The sequence below is a fragment of the Protopterus annectens genome, chromosome 2.part1 (assembly GCF_019279795.1).
Source record: "Protopterus annectens isolate FY-2018-M chromosome 2.part1, PAN1.0, whole genome shotgun sequence".
Lineage (NCBI taxonomy): Eukaryota > Metazoa > Chordata > Ceratodontiformes > Protopteridae > Protopterus > Protopterus annectens.
The window spans coordinates 1,431,895,950-1,431,915,625 of NC_056729.1; positions in this window are offsets into that span (position 1 = coordinate 1,431,895,950).

The following is a 19,676-nucleotide window of genomic DNA, read 5'->3' on the forward strand; positions in this document are numbered from 1 at the left end:
CAATGAGGGACTCTGCCTAACCTGGACTGGGATTTTATTCCAGAGTGAAGGGAGCCTCTGGGTTATGAATCTGTCCCTCCAGCATATCCTATTTATTTCAGCGCTGAGGTTCAAGTCTCTCGAGCGCGTAGCTCGATGGGATTTGGATTTTCTGAGGTGCAGCATGTTCATTAATTCCGGGTTGGACATGGCTTTATACGTCAGGCACAGATCGCCTCTGAACAGGTGGTATGCCACTGAGTAGAGCTGGAGTTTCTTTAACCGGGCAGCATATGGCATCTGTTTGAGCCCTTTGATCCTCTTGGTGAGGTACTTTTGGGGTCTTTCCAGTTGCTGCAGGTGTCTGGTAAGGTACATCCCAAAAGGGGCATTGTACTCAATTATGGGCCTGATGAGGGATGAGTAAAGAGGCACGATGACCTCCCCTGATCTAGATGTGAATCCCTTCATGATTAGGTGGGCTATATAAAATGTTTTTCGAACCACTTTGGCCACGTAAACTGCTTTTTCATACTGAGAGTTGTATTTTCTGTTTGTGAGTGCTCTATCCGAGCTTTTCTGTGCATTTTTGTCTGTTTACAGTTAAAAGCATTCTCGAGTCTACTCCTTGATCTGTTTAAAACTTTCATTTAGTGGCTACAGCTAGGAACTGTAATAGCGTGCCTTACTATAATTGCATTTTTTATTTAAATTACTAAATTGTAAACTGCTTTTTCATACTAAGACTTGTATTTTCTCTTTGTGGGTGTTCTTTCTATGCTTTTAAAGTGAGGTTTCCTTGTTCTGCTCAGGTGGCATAATCTTGATAGAGGCCTGTTGTCTAGGCTGGTAGTTTATTTTGAGTTTCCTGTGTTTCTGGCAGCCATTTTCTGCTGATTGTCTTCATTATTATTGAGAGTAACAAGGCCTCCTGACTGTCTGTAGTACGAGTGATTGGGTAATAGCAGGGGCTGAGTAGTAATCTGATCTTCCAACTCTTACATTCTTACTGCTATATAAACCCTGTGTCTTATAAAGGTTCTGCTTGTATTGTTCAGGCTCTGGATTGCATTGCATAATTGGAAACTCCTTAAGATTCCAAGAGCAGGATAAGTTATTTCTTGCACTTATTTCACTGAACTGCCCTTCTGAAATGCTTATAATTGTGCTACACAGTTGATCTACTACATTTTTGCACTGTTATAAAACCTTTTTTATTGTTTCACTACATTTATGTACTGTTTATACTGTTTTAACATTACTTAGCTGTAAACTGCTTTTTCATACTGAGAGTTGTATTTTCTGTTTGTGAGTGCTCTATCTGAGCTTTTCTGTGCATTTTTGTCTGTTTACAGTTAAAAGCATTCTCGAGTCTGCTCCTTGATCTGTTTAAAACTTTCATTTAGTGGCTACAGCTAGGAACTGTGATCCACCCACCCTCCCTAGTGTTGTGTGTTCTTATACTTGGTGGCTTTGCAGTTGCCTGCCCATACTGTATATGTGATCTGTGACACTCCTCCCAGTCTAGTGTCATTAGTTCACTCAATCTAATAGAGAACATTTGTGGAGGCCAACCCACTCAGATTCTTAACATTGAATTAACTTCTGTTCCAGCTTTCTCCATTTCCACTTTACTGGAAAAAACAATTCTAAGCTTGCTTCCCCCCTTTCCTGTGGCAGGTCAGATCCGAATTTGCTGTGCCCAGGACTGTGTGTGAGCTCCTACGCCCCCCCCCCCACACTTAACTGGGGTTAAACTATTCCTGCTGCCATAAAGTCTGTTCTTCAAAATTTTCCTTGCAACTAGCCAGCTTTTTAGTTTTAGCACTCCTCTATTTCTTTGATCTCAGCACTTGTTCAGAACTCATTGTAAGCACTAAATAAGTTACAAATTACTACAGCACTCAACTTTCCTCACTTGTCTAGAGGACAATAGTTTTTAGTACTTAATAAAAAAGCACTTATTCAGGCATGTCTAAAGGTCAGCTTCTGGTGTTTTCTCCTGTCTACCTGATGAATCTGGGCATCTTGGGACAATGCAGCAATTGCCTCATGTACACAGACAACACTCTCCTCCTACCACCCAACACTACGACCTGTGAGAGATGCACTTATATAGCCAAACTGGAAGCAAAGCTCTCTTCACCAAGGACTGGCCTAGACAGTCAAGAGGAGAAGGTAAACACTTGACTCCACACCACACTCATCACATAGTCACTCAAAACCAACACCACCAAAACACACACACAGAAGCACAAAACACACACCTACATTTGCGGAGGCTCTCAGTACAAATCTGCCCAAACAACAGAGACCTCCAAAGCAGAAATTCAAGCAACCTCCACCCCCCAACATAACCCAAATGACACATAGCCCACATACTCAGTGTGCTGCTCAACTACAGCCCATAAGGCATAACGTACCCAACACTCTTGTCATAGGTGACTCTATAGTCAGGCACACTGATGTTCCACTCCCCAGGCTAAACAAGGAAAAAGTTACTGTCAGCTGCCTGTCAAATGCCAGGATCCACCACATAATGCAATCACTCAGGTCACTCCACAACAAATACAAATATGACTCTGTCATTGTCCATGTTGGTGTGATTGACCTGAGACATACCTCCCTGGATTACATGAAAAGAGACATGGAGGAGCTCTCTGATCTTGTAGCCCAGGCCGGTATGACCCTAGCCCTGAGTAGCTTCCTGCCATCACCCAGAATGGCACCACAGTACAAGGACAAAATGATTGACTTTAACAATTGGCTAAGCTTCTGGTGTCATTCTAAGAGAATGCAGTATGTCTGCCTGGGATGACATGATCAACAGACCATGCTGCTTTGCCAGAGATGGCCTGCACCTGTCGCCCTTGGCTTTCTGGATACTGGCAAAGGCTCTTGCCACCCCTATAGTGCCTTTATTAGGCAAGGTTCAAATGACAAATTCACCATTGTAACAGGTACAAGCAAGCAAAATCTGAGGGTAATGCTACTCAATGCCAGAAGTCTAAACCTCAAAATGCACTCACTCGAGGCACTCCTTAAAATGGAGAACATTGACATCTGTGCAGTGACAGAGACCTGGTTCAAAGCTCCAGAGAGCAACCCTGCATTACCAGGCTATAATTCATACCACACCTTTTGGCCACCAAACCCGGACTGAAACACTAAAGGTGGAGGCGTGTCCATATTCATTAAGGATATCTACACCTCCAAGCTTGTTGCTCAGCATAATGCATCCGAGATTATCCAAGTTCAACTAACTCTGGGCAAAACCGCAATCCAGATTGTAGCTTGCTACAGACCCCCACCATGCCCCAGGATTCCCACTCCTCTTTTCTTGATACACTGGAAAATATTAAGGTACAACCCAACACTCTAATAATGGGCGATTTCAACTACCCTACCATTAACTGGGAAAACTACTCATGCACCAACTCTTTTGCTCAACGTTTTCTGGAAATCATCAATTCCAACGCCTTGGATCAACTTATCCACACCCCCACCAGGGGAAGCAATATCCTAGACCTGGTCATCACCAACATGGGTGACTGGTGTTCCACACCAGAGGTCAGCTCGTCGTTGGTCAGATCCGACCACAAGTTAATCACCCTAGACATCCACATCCTGCTCTCACCTCCCATTAGGAAAACAACTGTAAAAAATTTCTCCAAGGCCAACTTCACGCTTCTTAAGACAGAAGTAGAAAACTTCACGACACCCATGCAGATGGACAATAGAGGTACGACTGCTGAATCCTACACAAATGCACTTTATAAGCACTTACACGAGTACATGGATTGTGCTATCCCTAACAGAATCAAGATGCTATCCTCCAAAAAAAGGAAGCCAATCTGGTGGTCTTCTGCCATAAACAAACTCTACAACAGAAGAAAGAAACTGTTGCAAAAAAGAGTAAAATCCCACGATTGGAGGAACTCCCTGGTCAGCCTCAGTAAGAAGCTGAGATCCCTCATAAAATCCTCCAAAGCTAGTTATGAAAACAAAATTGCCACTGATTCTAAAGACAACCACACAGCATTCTATAGCTATGTCAAAAATCTCAATGGCAACACTCAGATCTGCTCTGAGTTACAGCACAATGACACTAAATATACAGAACCAACTGATATTGCCAACATCCTGGCAGATAGGTTCAGTGCTAACTTTACCCCCCTCTCACCCCCTAAAGGGCCCATCTTTATACCGGAAGAATGCAAAGTTCCTGTAATTACGGCTGCACAGGTAAAAACCTCACCCCCCAAAGCCAAGAACACAGCATCCATGGGACCTGACAACATCCCAGGCTGCCTTCTACATGAACTACAGAATGAACTGGCACCCCACCTAAGTACCATGTTCAATCATAGCCTCACCTCAGGCTTTGTGCCCATTGAATGGTGCACCGTGACAGTTATCCCACTCCACAAAGGGGGGGGGGGCACAACAGACCCCGGGAACTACCACCCCATTAGCCTGATGAGCCTCATCTGCAAGGCCATGGAACGTATCATCATGGAACTCATAAACAAAGACATTGGAGATCTCCAAACTCTGGACCCCACACAGTTTGGGTATGTAAAAGGCAGATCATGTCTCCTAAACCTGATAGACTTCTTTGAAGTAGTCACCAAAGCCATAGATAAGGGTAAGGTGGTTCACACAGCCTATCTAGATCTCGCCAAAGCGTTCGACACCATCCCCCACTCTGGAATTATAGATAAACTCACTAAACTAGGTATAAATCCCTGTGTCACAAGATGGGTTGCCAACTGGCTTACTGACAGAACCCACACCTTGAAAGTAGCAGACTCCAAATCAGACTTGAGACCAGTGACAAGTGGAGTACCACAGGGTTCAGTCCTGGGTCCTCTCCTGTTTGGTATCTACTTCTCTGAAGTACAGGCTAACACAGAAGGTCTTTGGCTAACTAAATATGCAGATGACAGCAAACTAGGAGCCATAATTGAAACTCCTAACAATATGGACATCCTACAAAAGGGCCTCACTGAGACAGATGCCTGGTGTCAAAGATATGGTCTCAAACTCAATGCCAAAAAGTGCATTGTTATCCCCTTCGGTAAAAACTCTGTACCCATGAACTACCACATAGGCGGTAGTCTACTTAACACCGAAAGTGTGATAAGAGACCTTGGGACACAGGTGGACAGTAGTCTCTCCTTTGATAATCACATTGTCACAGTGGTCAGTAAATCCTTCTAAGTGGCACACCTCATCACAAAAGGTTTCTCATCCAGAAAAAAATAAGTCATTGTTCCCCTCTACTCATCACTCATTAGACCCATTATAGAGTACAACGCCCCTTTTGGTATGTACCTCACAAGACATCTACAACAACTGGAAAGGTTGCAAAAATACCTCACAAAGAGGATTACTGGCCTCAACCAGATGCCTTACGCAGACCGTCTCAAAAAACTCCAGCTTTACTCAGTTGCATATCGCCTACTCAAAGGCGATCTCTGCCTAACATACAAAGCTATGTTAAACCCAGAGCTGTTGGACATGCTCCACTTAAAGAAATCCCAATCCCTCCGAGCTACATGCTCTAGGGACCTAAACCTTGTCACCACAATAAACAGAACATGCTTTAGGGATAGATTCCTGTCCCAGAGACTTCCCATACTCTGGAACATGCTACCTATCAATGTCAAACAGAACTCCTCATTAACACTCTTCAAGAAAAATCTTGATGATTGGATGGGTAATAGGAAATTCACCCCGGGATCACTTCTGTGGTTCTGCTTGACAGGGGCACTGGAAAATAATTTTCTTGAGTGGCAAAAGCCAGGGTGCCTTTTGGGTTAGGCTTGTATAGGCCCTAGGGCCAATAGCCTAGTACCTACCTATGACCCTATGAACCTATAATAACAATACTATCATCTTGTTCCAATGAAGACAATGCTGATTTTTCAGCATTGGTGAGATTATCAAAACTTTTATCAAAATGTTTATGTACCTTGCCATCAAAATAATCATACATTTCAGATTCACAAATCTTGTAAAAAACATCAAGAGTAGAGTTAAATAGTGGGTTAAAGGAACCATGTTTCTTAAATATTCCATCCCTTAACACACATGCAGTATTAGTAATATTATCAACCTCCTGCTCTTTAATAAACATCAATTTCAATTGAATATTTTGCAGAGCAAGTTTAAAATCAATCAAAGTATCTACAATATTTGAAGATGCAGCTGGAATAAAAGACAATCCCTTATTGAGAACATTAATTTCACTATCAGATAAATACTTCAGAGATATTCCAAATTTAAAAAAAAAAAAAAAATATATATATATATATATATATATATATATATATATATGTGTGTGTGTGTGTGTGTGTGTGTGTGTTTGTGTGTGTGTGTGTGTGTGTGTGTGTGTGTGTGTGTGTGTGTGTGTGTGTGTGTGTGTGTGTGTGTGTGTGTGTGTGTGTGTGTGTATATATATATATATATATATATATATATATATATATATATATATATAAAATCATCCCTGATCAGCATTAGTAAGAAATTGAGGGCCCTCATCAAGTCAACTAAAGCTAATTTTGAAAAGAAAGTTGCCAAGGATGCCAATGATAACCATAAGGCCTTCTATGGCTACGTCAAAAATCTAAATGGCAACACTCAGGTCTGTTCTGAGCTAGTACAAAATGGAACAAAATACACTGACCCTTATGACATTGCCAACATCTTGGCTGACAGGTTCATTGCAACCCCCCCCCCCTCACCACCTACAGGGCCTATTACCATTCTAGGGGATTGTGTAAGTCCAATTATTACTGATACGTTGGTTAACAAGGCTCTATCTAAAGCTAAAAACACTGCCTCCATGGGACCAGATGGTGTCCCAGGCTGTGTCATACATGAGCTTCAAAAGGAATTAACCCCGCATCGTAATACCCTGTTCAGTCTCAGCCTCTCCACAGGATATGTGCCCATAGAATGGTGCACGGCAATCATGGTCCCGCTACACAATGGTGGGGTTACAACAGATCCTGGGAACTACCTACCAATAAGCCTGACCAGTCTGATCTGTAAGGCTATGGAGCGAATCATTATGGAACTCATAAATGGAGAGATTGGGAACCTCCAGTTGCTGGACCCCACACAGTTCGGCTTCGTCAAGGACTGATCATGCCTCCTGAACCTGGTGGATTTCTTTGAGACAGTTACTCAGGCTATAGATAAGGGAAAGGAGGTACACACAGCTTACCTTGACCTTGCTAAAGCATTTGACACCATTCCCCATTCAGGTATTATTGATAAGCTCACCAGCCTGGGCATAAACCCTTATGACACAAGATGGATCGCAAACTGGCTCTCAGACAGATCCCATAAAGTAAGAGTAGCAGGATCTATGTCCGAATCCAGACCAGTAATGAGTGGTGTGCCTCAGGGCTCTGTCCTGGGGCCCCTCCTGTTTAGCATATACTTCTCAGAAGTACAGGCAAGCACGGAAGGGCTGTGGCTGACTAAGTTTGTGGATGACTGCAAACTGGGTGCTATAATAGAGTCTCCGGCCAACATGGAGATCCTCCAGAAGGGCCTAAATGAGACTGATGCATGGTGTCAAAGCCATGGTCTCAAGCTAAATGCAAAAAAATGCATAGTAATCCCCTTTGGAAAAAACAGAGTACCGGCAAACTACAACATAGGAGGTAATCCCCTGAAATCTGAAGAAGAAATAAGGGAACTAGGGACCCAAGTAGATAGTCAGCTTTCCTTTGATAACCATGTTGCCATAGTGGTTAGAAAATCCTTCTATGTGACCCATCTGATCACAAAAGGGTTTGCATCAAGATCTAAGGATGTAATGGTGCCCCTCTACTCTTCCCTCATCAGACCCATTATTGAGTACAATGCACCAATTGGAATGTACCTGGCTAGACATCTCCAGCAGCTGGTACCTAACCAAGAAGATTACTGGCCTCAAACAGTTGCCCTATGCAGCACGATTGAAAAAGCTAAGACTGTTCTCTGTTGCATACCGCTTTCTCAGAGGCGATCTCTGTCTAACGTACAGAGCCATGTCCAACCCAGAATTTTTGAACATGCTCCATCTTAGCAAAACCAAATCTACTCAAGCTACATGCTCTAGGGATATAAACTGCAACACAACAATGAATAGAACATGCTGGAGGGATAGATTCCCTTCGCAGAGACTTCCCTTACTATGGAACAGGGTCCCGATCTACATAAGACAGAGCCCCTCACTATCACTCTTCAAGAGGAACCTTGATGAGTGGATGGGTAACAGAAAGTTCACACTGGGGATCACACCAACAGCACTACTAGATAGGGCCAAGGGTACTAGCTGCTAGTACAAGGGTCTAGGGAACTACTAAAGGGGTGGTGAATACCGCACAATGTGGCTGGGCTAATATATGCCTTTGGGCAGATAGCCCAGTACCAACCTATGAATCTATGAACCTATAAGGCAGTTTCTACTTAATAATAAACACATATAAGATAACACTGTCATTTCTATGTTCCATATGCCATCTTTAAACAACACCATCATATGGCAATTTTGGACATGTATGCCATTTAGAAGATCAAAAAAAAAAAAAAAAAACAGAAAGACTAATAGTCTTAAAAGTTTGTTGATGAGTTCAGTCATAATAATTTCCAAAAATCATGATACCCAGGTAGTGTTCCAAAGCAACAAGCCTTTATTCATCACAGACAAGTGATCCTGATTTTTTGGGGATAACATGTCTGTGACAAATAAAGGCTTGTTGCTTTGGAACACTACCTGAGTTTCATGATTTTTGGAAATTATTGTGACTAAGCTCATCAACGAAATTGTAAGACTACTTTTTCGGTTTGATTCTTGGCTGGGGTGCCTTCTGTGCGGAGTCTGCATGTCCTCCCTGTGGTTCATGTGGGTTTCCTCCGGGTGCTCCGGTTTCCTCCCACATCCCAAAGACATGCTGTAGGTGGATTGGACACTCCAAATTGACCCTAGGTGTGAGTGTGTGCATGTGTGTGCCTTCTGTGGAAGGTTGGGCACTGGGCTGGCACCTTGGCACCGTAAAACTCCACTGCCAATCATGAATGGACAGGTGATCTGCTATGCCGACCCCAAACCTGGAAAAAGCTGAAAGAAGAAGTAGAATTTCTCCTCAGCAATCATGTTAGTGAGGTTGGAACTAGACAGATTCCTGTTCTTGTTCATTTTTTTCCATTTAGAACATCACATACCGCATGAAAAATGTGACAGTAATCTGCACACTGTGCATATGTATCCACAGCCACAATATAACACAGATGGGTACAATACGACACAATTATGTATGCCATGCACAGTAGCACAATATGAATACATCGCACACAAAAAAAAAAACACAGAATATGTAAGATTCACATGTTTCCAACCACTGTGTTTTACATTTATTGAACCAAGCCATACTTCCTATAGATATTCATGGTATTCCCTAGAAGTAATCACTTTCTCATCCAGAACTAATTACTATCCCATGGGTAGTATATAAATATAGGCTGTGGAACTAGGTGTGGGTAATTTTAACTAATGAGATAATTGGTTAGGTTCATAGGTAGGTACTAGGCTATTGGCCCGAGGGCCTACGTAAGCCTAGCCAACCTAAGTTACTTAGGCTTAAAGTTGTCCAAAACGGGCAGTTGGCCTAGTATTCACCTATGAACCCACGGTATTGATTATACATTGAAATCTAATCTATTTTCAAAAATATGCATACTAATTGGACAAAGCAATCACAATGCCCATTGCAAATCCAGCATTACCCTCGGGAACGAGTACAGCTAATAACCAAAACAAAGCTACCATAGTCATTGCTCCTCCACAAAGTAGAGAAATCAATGAACGTAAAACAGAATGGAAGACAAGCATCTACCCAAGGCAGACTCTGGAGTCCTTAAAGAATAAAGGCACTATTGCATTGTTTCTGATGCACTGTGCAAGAGTCAATATTTATATATCCACACACGTGCAGTACATGAGGATGCAGTCCCTAGGTGTGGAAGGACCAGGATAAGACAATACTCAAAGAAGATTGCAGATACAGTGTCATTATTTAAAAAAAGTAAGGACTTTCATTATCTTAATAATAATATTGTATAGGGTCCGGGACTAATGCTGGCGGCGTTTCACGAATGTGAATGCGGCATACTTACACGAAAGTGCTTTTCACCAAAGAAGCACTTTCGCATAAGTATGCCTGTTGTGGAGATTGCACTACAGTGAGGATAAGGGAAAATTCCCTTTTACCCACTGTAGTGTGAACTCGGAGTGAGAATATAAAAGTGGGGTGGGGGGGTTTCCCCTTGCAAAAATGTAAATGTAATGTTTTTTTTTTTTTTTTTGAACACACTTTAACGAAAGTGCTTTTTCGGTGAAAGTGCTTTCATTAAAGTGTGTTAGGTGATAGCGGTTTCGGACTGTTGAATTTTCATTCAATAGTCCTAGATCCATTGTATAACAGCAATAATATATTTCTATGTGAGCTTAAAGCCAGTGTACCCATGGCTGGCTTATTTGTTTGAACACTTAAGCTTCCCCTTTATGATCAAATTTGTCAGACATGGATAAATCAGTATTATCTTTACCCAGTCATGGATTAATTCTTAAATATTGCAAGCATTTTCATTGCATGCTTGATTGCAGCTGCAGCTCACCAAGCACAGAAAAAATGTTTCAGACAACTCCCGTAAAGAATTTGAGAAGGTTATAGAGGCTTTAAAACTACATGAGTACTATAAGTAAAAACAAAACAGCACAAAAGCACGACTATAACCATAAAAGACAATTTTAATAAATATAGAGTAAGCACTTTCACACAATCAATGTGCTTCTTCAGACAATTTATCACAAAAAACAAGTAGAATAAATAGCACAAGTACTATCAATTAAAAATACAAACCAACCAATTAAAAAACACATTCAATTAAAACAATAAAAAAATCATTACTTATTTAAATAGACCTCTAGCTTTCAAAGCTGGTTTAATGGAAACTCTCCCATTAATACCAGGAAACCTATCTGCTTGCATACTGATTATCCATGACAACTCACGTTCCTCAGTAAAATTCCTGAAATCACCCCCACAGATGTCACAGTTCACCATCTCAACCACTCTAAACCCAATGACATGTTCATTCCGATATTCTACAAGATGCTTAGCCAAAGCATTGCATTCATCTGATCTGTGCATACAGTATGTATGTTCCCTCATTCTCTCTAACAGAGACCAGACAACTGTGACATTCGTGGGGGTGATTTCAGGAATTTTACTGAGGAACGTGAGTTGTCATGGATAATCAGTATGCAAGCAGATAGGTTTCCTATTATTAATGGGAGAGTTTCCATTAAACAAGCTTTGAAAGTGAGAGGTCTCTTTAAATAAGTAATGATATTTTATTGTTTTAATTGAATGTGTTTTTTCATTGGTTGGTTTGTATTTTTAATTGGTAGTACTTGTGCTTTTTATTCTACTTGTTTTTTGTGATAAATTGTCTGAAGAAGCACATTGATTGTGCGGAAGTGCTTACTTTATATTTATTAAAATTGTCTTTTATGGTTATAGTCGTGCTTTGGTACTGGTTTGTTTTTAGTTGTAATACGATTTAGTTAATCAGCACCATTAGTTCCATTGGGACTATTGATCCTTTATTTACTGATTTCTGCTTGGTGCCCTACGGAAGCATGGCTGAAGGTAATGAGAATGATATCGAACTTGGTTATGTGCCAGCCAGGAAGAAAGGTGAAGACTGGTTCTAGAGGTTTCTGAAGACTGATGTTAATCCACTATTAGCGAAACCAACAGCCAGTAATGGTGATCAGTTGGCCGATGATGATGTTGTTTGAGGAGTGTTACCAGGAAGCTTGAGAATGAACTGTTCAAGCTAAAACATTTTCAATGGCAGCACCTGCACCTTGAGGCATGTCTGTTCCATAGGGTGATACCTCATGGACTATGGGTATTAGTTATACCAACGTATGGTGAGACTCATTTAAGTTTGCTTAGTAAATGGCAGCAGCTAAATCTAGAGTTGAGTTTCAACTACATCAATTAACAAGAAGTATGCTGAGTTGCTAGACCAATATAAGGATGATTTTTTAGCTAAAGTAGATGGGGTTATTGATAATGTTTCTTCGTATGAGCAATGTTTGAGGATGCAGAAATCGAAAAAATTGCTGCGAGACACTACAGACTTTGCTAAAGGTAATGTTTTCACATGGCCGAAGAGTTTGCAAGTGGCTAACTATTAATATTTTGAATAACAGTGCTCAGAGGGAGAGGGACAGTGATGTGATTCAGACTCCTTCTGTTAGTAAACAGGCAAATAGTAGTTCATAGTAATGAGGGGAATGTTTGTTTGGATTTGAATATTGTACCTAGTACTTCTGCTCAGTCCCCTTTAAACCCGGCTACTTTAATCAAGCCGGTAGATGCACGGCCAAAATTATCAATATGATTGGCCCTACAGAGACACTCCCTTTACCTCTATCAATTCAACAGAGAGAGAAGTCACGTCATCCTGAGTCGAGGGAGGAAGTGGCAATGCTTAATGGAGGATAACAGAATACAAACTTTGAAAACAATGTGGACAGATCCGACAAGTTGGTAATATACAACATTTCAAGTAAAGAATTGACTACAGCACAGTTATCTTTGTTAGAACATGGTTTAACCTTTATTCCTGCTCAGGGTTCTAATCTGAGTGAAACAATAATAGATATTAAAATGTTTGTGAGAAATGTTATGCTCAAGACTATGTTTTCCGATGTTAATGATGAAATTAAATGTTCTGCTTTTAGGAAACCTAGTGTGTTTCAACCAGTGTTACATCTGGTGTTAGAAACTTTCTCCAAGATGTGCAAGATAGATTTAATGACTGCATACAATGGTGGGCATATGAAAAGAAGTTTTCATAATTTAAATGCTGATGAGAGGCAGGCATTGTTGGATTTACAATGTGATGATGAAGTTGTAGTGAGACCTGCTGATAAAGGTGGTGCCATCATTGTCATGGATCTACAGTTTTATCATGATAGTATGTTAAATTTACTAAATGATCGGAATGTTTATATTGAAGTTAACTGTGATTATATTACTCTGTTACACAATAGAGTGAATGCTAGTCTGAGTGATTGTCTCGGTAGTGGTTTAATTTCTAGAGACTTATATAATTATTTTATGACTGAGTTTCCCGTTGTTCCGATATTTTAGGGGTTACCAAAAGTTCATAAATGCCTTTTGAAACCTCCTTTTAGACCTATAGTGTCCAGTAAAGGCTGGGTCATGGAAACATTTTCTATTTTCATAGAGAAGAAATTGAGGCCTGTACTTAATGCACAATGGCATGTACTAAGGGATACTCAACAGTTTTTAACAGACTTATTTGAATGTACAAAGGAATTGTGTTTTAATGGAGAGTATTTTTTAGTAAGTCTGGATGTAGTGTCTCTTTTTACATGCATTCTGCATGACAATGGTATTAACATGGTCAAGGAATTTTTGGTAGATAAGAGCAATTATGATATGGTTACTATTGATTTAATTTGTTTGTTTTTAGAAATTGTTTTGGAAAACAATGTTTTTATGTAAGATGAGCATTTATTTTTGCAGAAGACTGCATAGCTATGGGTACTAATTGTGCCAATAGCTACACCAATACAGTAATGGCTCAGTGGGAAGAGAAATTTGTTTTTAGTTCTGCCTTTATGTCTCATGTGACATTTTATAGGAGGTTTGTAGATGACCTTTTTCTGGTTTGGAGAGGAACTGATGAACAGCTAACCCAGTTCATATAATTTTTGGGTAATACAGTACCATTTTTATTGTTTACACATAAGTCATCTGTGAAGAAAATGGACTTTTTAGATGTTAAAGTTTTGGTAAACCCCTATTGTAGCTTAACTACTACACTATTTAGTCAGAGTTGTAGGAAAAATACATTACTGCAAAGAACTATGCATGCATTCTGGACATGTGTTTAATAACATAGCCAAGGGTCAAAGCATCTGTATATCTAGGTTAAATAATGAAGAGACTTTGTATGCGAGAGATATAAATCAGTTTAGATGTGAGTTATTTGACAGGAGTTATAGGAAGAAGGAGGTCAATGAGGCATTGTGCTTTACAAGAGAGAATAAGAAAGGAAGGGGTAAACCGTATTTCTCTCAAAGGTTGCCATTAGCTAATGAGGAATTTAGTTGTTCAGCTACCAAAACACTTCCCATGTCTATTTTCTACACTAGGCTCATAGGTTCATAGGTTGATACTAGGCTATCTGCCCTAGGGCATTTATAAGCCTAGCCAGAGTGTGTTTTTCTTTTGCCACCCTTTTAGATTAGTTGACTGTGCCTCTGTATAGTAGGTCACAGAAGATAGCCCTTTTAAGGTTAGTTTACTGTGCCTCTGTCTAGTATGGACACAGAAGAGATCCCAGGGGTAAACCTATGATCTCCCATCCACTCGTCAAGATTTCTCTTGAAGAGGGTCATTGAGGGGCTCTGCCTAACATGGATTGGGATTTTATTCCAGAGTGAGGGGAGCCTCTGGGATATGAATCTTTCCCTCCAGCATGTCCTATTTATTTCTATGCTGAGGTTTAAGTCTCTGGAGCATGTAGCTCTAAGGGATTTGGATTTCCTGAGGTGGAGCATGTCCATTAATTCTGGTTTGGACATGGCTTTATACGTCAGGCACAGATCGCCTCTGTGTAGGCAGTAAGCAGCTGAGTAGAGCTGAAGTTTCTTTAGCCTAACTGCATAGGACATCTGTTTGAGTCCCTTGATCCTCTTGGTGAGGTACTTTTGGGGTCTTTCCAGTTGCTGCAGGTGTCGGGTAAGGTACATCCCAAATGGGGCATTGTATTCAATTATGGGCCTGATGAGTGATGAGTAGAGGGGCACAATGACTTCTCTTGATCGAGATGTGAACTCTTTTGTGATAAGGTGGGCTATATAGAAGGTCTTTCTAACCACTTTGGCAACGTTATTGCCAAAGGAGAGATTGCTATCTACTTGGGTCCCCAAATCCCTAATTACTTCTTCCGTACTTAATGGATTACCACCTATGTGGTAATTTGTGGGCACTGTGTTTTTCCCAAAGGGGATGACTATGCACTTTTTGGCATTTAGCTTTAGGCCATGGCTCTGGCACCAGTTATCCATCTCTGTGAGACCCTTTTGGAGGATACTTGTGTCAGTTGGCGAGTCGATTATGGCACCCAGTTTGCAGTCATCTGCGAACTTGGTCAGCCATAGTCCTCCCATGTTAGCATGTACCTCAGAGAAATATATACCGAACAAGAGAGGTCTCAGGACTGAGCCTTGTGGGATGCCACTTGCAACTGGTTTAGAGTCTGACATGGCACCTGCAATTCTGACCATGTGGGTTCTATCCCTGAGCCAGTTTGCAACCCATCTTGTGACATAGGGGTTGATATTTAAGCTGGTGAGCTTATTTATGATGTCCGAGTGGGGTATTGTGTTGAAGGCTTTTGCGAGGTCCAGGTAGGCTGTGTGGACTACCTTCCCTTCATCTATGGCCTTAGTGACTGTTTCAAAGAATTCGACCAGGTTCAAGAGGCAAGATCTGCCCTTAACAAAGCCGAATTGGGTCGGATCCAGTGTTTGGAGGTTCCCACTGTCTTTGTTTATGAGTTCCATGATGATACGCTCCATAGCTTTGCAGACCAGGCTAGTCAGGCTTATAGGGCGATAGTTTCCAGGGTCCGTTGTGGCACCACCTTTGTGGAGTGGGACCACTGTTGCTGTACGCTATTCATTGGGTACATATCCTGTAGTAAGGCTGAGATTGAACAATGACTTTATGTGAGGGTTCAGTTCTTCTTGGAGCTCGTGTAAGACGCAGCCCGGGACATCGTCCGGTCCCATTGATGCTGTGTTTTTTGCTTTGGAGATGGCAGCTCTCACCTGTGCATCTGTGATGTCAGGGAGGCTACATTCTGTTGGGATAGACATTTGCTCTTTTGGGGGAAAGGGGGGGAGAAGTTTGCACTGAACCTGTCTGCCAGGATGTTGGCAATGTCTGTGGGTTCAGTGTATTTTTTGTCATTTTGCACTAACTCAGAGCATATCTGGGAATTGCCACCCAGGTTCCTGACATAACTAAAGAAGGCCTTGTGATTATCTTTAGCGTTTTGTGCAATTTTTCTTTCGAAGCCGACCTTAGATAATTTTATGAGGGATCGTAGATTCTTGCTAGTACTGATCAGAGATGCCTTCCCTTTTTGGGATTTGCTCTATCATGTAGTAGCTTCCTACTTCTGTTGTATAGCTTATTATGGCTGGGGTCCACCAGACAGGTCTCCTTCCTTTGGAGGAGTGAGTCTTAGTTTTATTTGGGATAGCACGATCCATGCATTCCTGTAGGTGTCCATAGAATGCGTTTGTAAAGGATTCTTATGTTTGGGCTGTATTTTCCACTGGCCCAGGAGCTTTGAAGGATTCCACCTCGGTTTTGAGAAGTGTGAAGTTTGCTTTTGAGAAGTTCTTCACCGTGGTTTCCTTGGCTGGATGTGGGGGCAGGATATGGATGTCCACTGAGATTAATTTATGGTCAGATCTTACCAATGAGGGGTATACCTCTGGTATGGAACATAGAGTCCCCATGTTGGTGATGATCAGGCCCAATATGTTTTCCCCTCTTGTGGGAGTGGTGACCAGCTGTTCCATAGCATTTGAGTTTATAAATTCTAGGAACTGTTGGGCGAGGGTGTTGGGGCTTGAGTAGTGCTCCCAGTCCATGTTTAAGTAGTTGAAGTCACCCAATATGATGGTGTTTGGAGAAACCTTCATATTCTCCAGTGTGCTCAGGAAAGCTGAGTGGGGTTCCTGAATTTGGGAGGGTGGTCTGTAGCAGCAGTTTTGCCCACTGTTAGTTGCACATGGATGGTCTCCGATGCTTCGTGCAGTGCCACTAACCTGGAGGTGTGGGTATCTTTGATGAATATGGATACTCCCCCTCCTTTAGTGGTTTGATCCAAGATTTGGGGCCAAAAAGCATAGTATGAGGTATAACCTGGTAGTGCTGGGGTGCTCTCAGGAGCCTTGAACCAGGTTTCTGTTACTGCACAGATATCAATATTCTCCATACTGAGGAGAGCCTTGAGTGTGTGCATCTTCAGGTTTAGACTTCTGGTGTTGAGCAGCATTACCCTTAGTTTCTTTTTTCCTTGTGTTGTCTAAGGAGGTGGGTTTGTCTTTTGAGGCTTGCCTAAAAAAGGCACTATGGGGGTGACAAGAGCCTTAGCCAATATTCGAAAGCCCAGGGGTGACAGGTGCAAGCCGTCCCTAGTGAAGCAATGTGGCTTGTCGAGCATGTCATCCCAGGCTGACAGACATTGGATCCCCTTTGAATGACACCAATACTTTAGACAATTGTTAAAATTGATCATTTTGTCTTTATACTGTGGCATCATTCTTGGTGAGGGTAAGATGCTACTCAAGGTCAGGGTCATACTGGCCTGGGCTACATGATCAGAGAGCTCCTCTACGTCTCTTTTCATGTAGTCCAGGGAGGTACGTCTCAGGTCATTCACATCAGCATGGACAATGACGGAGTCATATTTGTACTTGCTTTGGAGTGACCTGAGTGCTTGTGTTATGTGGCAGATCCTGGCACCCAACAGGCAGCTTACAGTGACCTTCTCCTTGTTCAGCCTGATGAGTGGGACATCAGTGTGTCTGACAATAAAGTCGCCTATTAGAAGTGTATTAGGTGTGTTGTTTAGCCTTAAGGGCTGTGACTGTGTAGCACACTAACTTTGTGAACTATGTGATACGTGGGTATTGTTGTGGGGTAGCGGTTGCTTGGATGCCTGCTTTGGAGGTCTCTGCTGCTTGGGCAGATTTTTATTTAGAGCCTACAAGTATGTTTTTGTGTGTTTATGTGTTTGGTTTGCTGTTGCGATAGGTCTATGTGAGACTGGATTTGTGGTTACCTTCTCCTCCTGACTGACTGTGCCAGTACTGGGTTGAGAGAGCTCAGCCTCCAGTTTGGCTATATAGTTGCATCTTTTACATATATTTGAGCTTGTTGGGAGGAGGAGAGGGTGGTCTGTGTACATAAGGCAGTTGTAACATTGCCTCAAGATTCCCAGATTCACCAGCTGGACTGGAGAGTAAACCCGAAAATGACTTTTGGACATGCCAGAATAGTATAAGGAACTACTTTTTGACTGATCAAAAAGGACCAATAGGGAGCCAAGTATCCCCTGACATCTCAGATGCTCAGGTAAGAGCCGCCCTCTCCAAAGCAAAAAACACAGCATCAATGGGACCAGACGGTGTCCCGGGCTGCGTCCTACATGAACTCCAAGAAGAGCTAAACCCAAGCATAAAACTACTGTTCAATCTCAGCCTTACTACAGGATATATGCCCAAAGAGTGGCATACAGCAACAGTGGTCCCTCTCCATAAAGGTGGTGCCTCAACGGATCCTGGAAACTATCGCCCCATAAGCCTGACTAGCTTGGTCTGCAAAGCTATGGAAAGGATCATCATGGACCTCATAAATAAAGATATTGGGGACCTACAGACACTGGATCCTACCCAGTTCGGCTTTGTTAAGGGCAGATCCTGCCTCTTAAACCTGGTTGATTTCTTTGAAACAGTCACCAAGGTGATTGACGAGGGAAAGGTGGTCCACACAGCCTACCTGGACCTCGCAAAATCCTTCGATACAATACCCCACTCAGGCATTATAGATAAGCTCACCAGCTTAAATATAAACCCCTATGTCACTAGATGGATTGCAAACTGGCTCAAGGACAGAACCCACATGGTTAGAATTGCTGGAGCCATGTCAGACTCCAAACCAGTTACAAGTGGTGTCCCACAAGGCTCAGTCCTGGGACCTCTCTTGCTCGGTATATATTTCTCGGAGGTACAGGCCAACACGGAAGGACTGTGGCTGACCAAGTTCGCAGATGACTGCAAACTGGGCGCCATAATCGACTCTCCAGCCAACACAAGCATCCTCCAAAAGGGCCTCATAGAAACAGACAACTGGTGCCAGAGCCATGGCCTCAAGCTAAATGCCAAAAAGTGTATAGTCATCCCCTTTGGCAAAAACAAAGTGCCCACAAATTACCACATAGGTGGTAATCCATTAAGTACAGAAGAAGTAATTAGGGACCTGGGGACCCAAGTTGATAGCAATCTCTCATTTGACAACCACGTGGTCAAAGTGGTTAGAAAAACATTTTATATAACCCACCTAATCATGAAGGGATTCATATCTAGTTCAGGGGAGGTCATCGTGCCTCTTTACTCATCCCTCATCAGGCCCATAATTGAGTACAATGCACTTTTTGGGATGTACCTTACCAGACACCTGCAGCAACTGGAAAGACCCCAAAAGTACCTCACCAAGAGGATCAAAGGGCTCAAACAGATGCCATATGCTTCCCGGTTAAAGAAACTCCAGCTCTACTCAGTGGCATACCATCTGTTCAGAGGCAATCTGTGCCTGACGTATAAAGCCATGTCCAACCCGGAGTTAATGGACATGCTGCACCTCAGAAAATCCAAATCCCATCGAGCTACGCGCTCGAGAGACTTGAACCTCAACACTGAAATAAATAGGACATGCTGGAGGGACAGATTCATAACCCAGAGGCTCCCTTCACTCTGGAATAAAATCCCAGTCCAGGTTAGG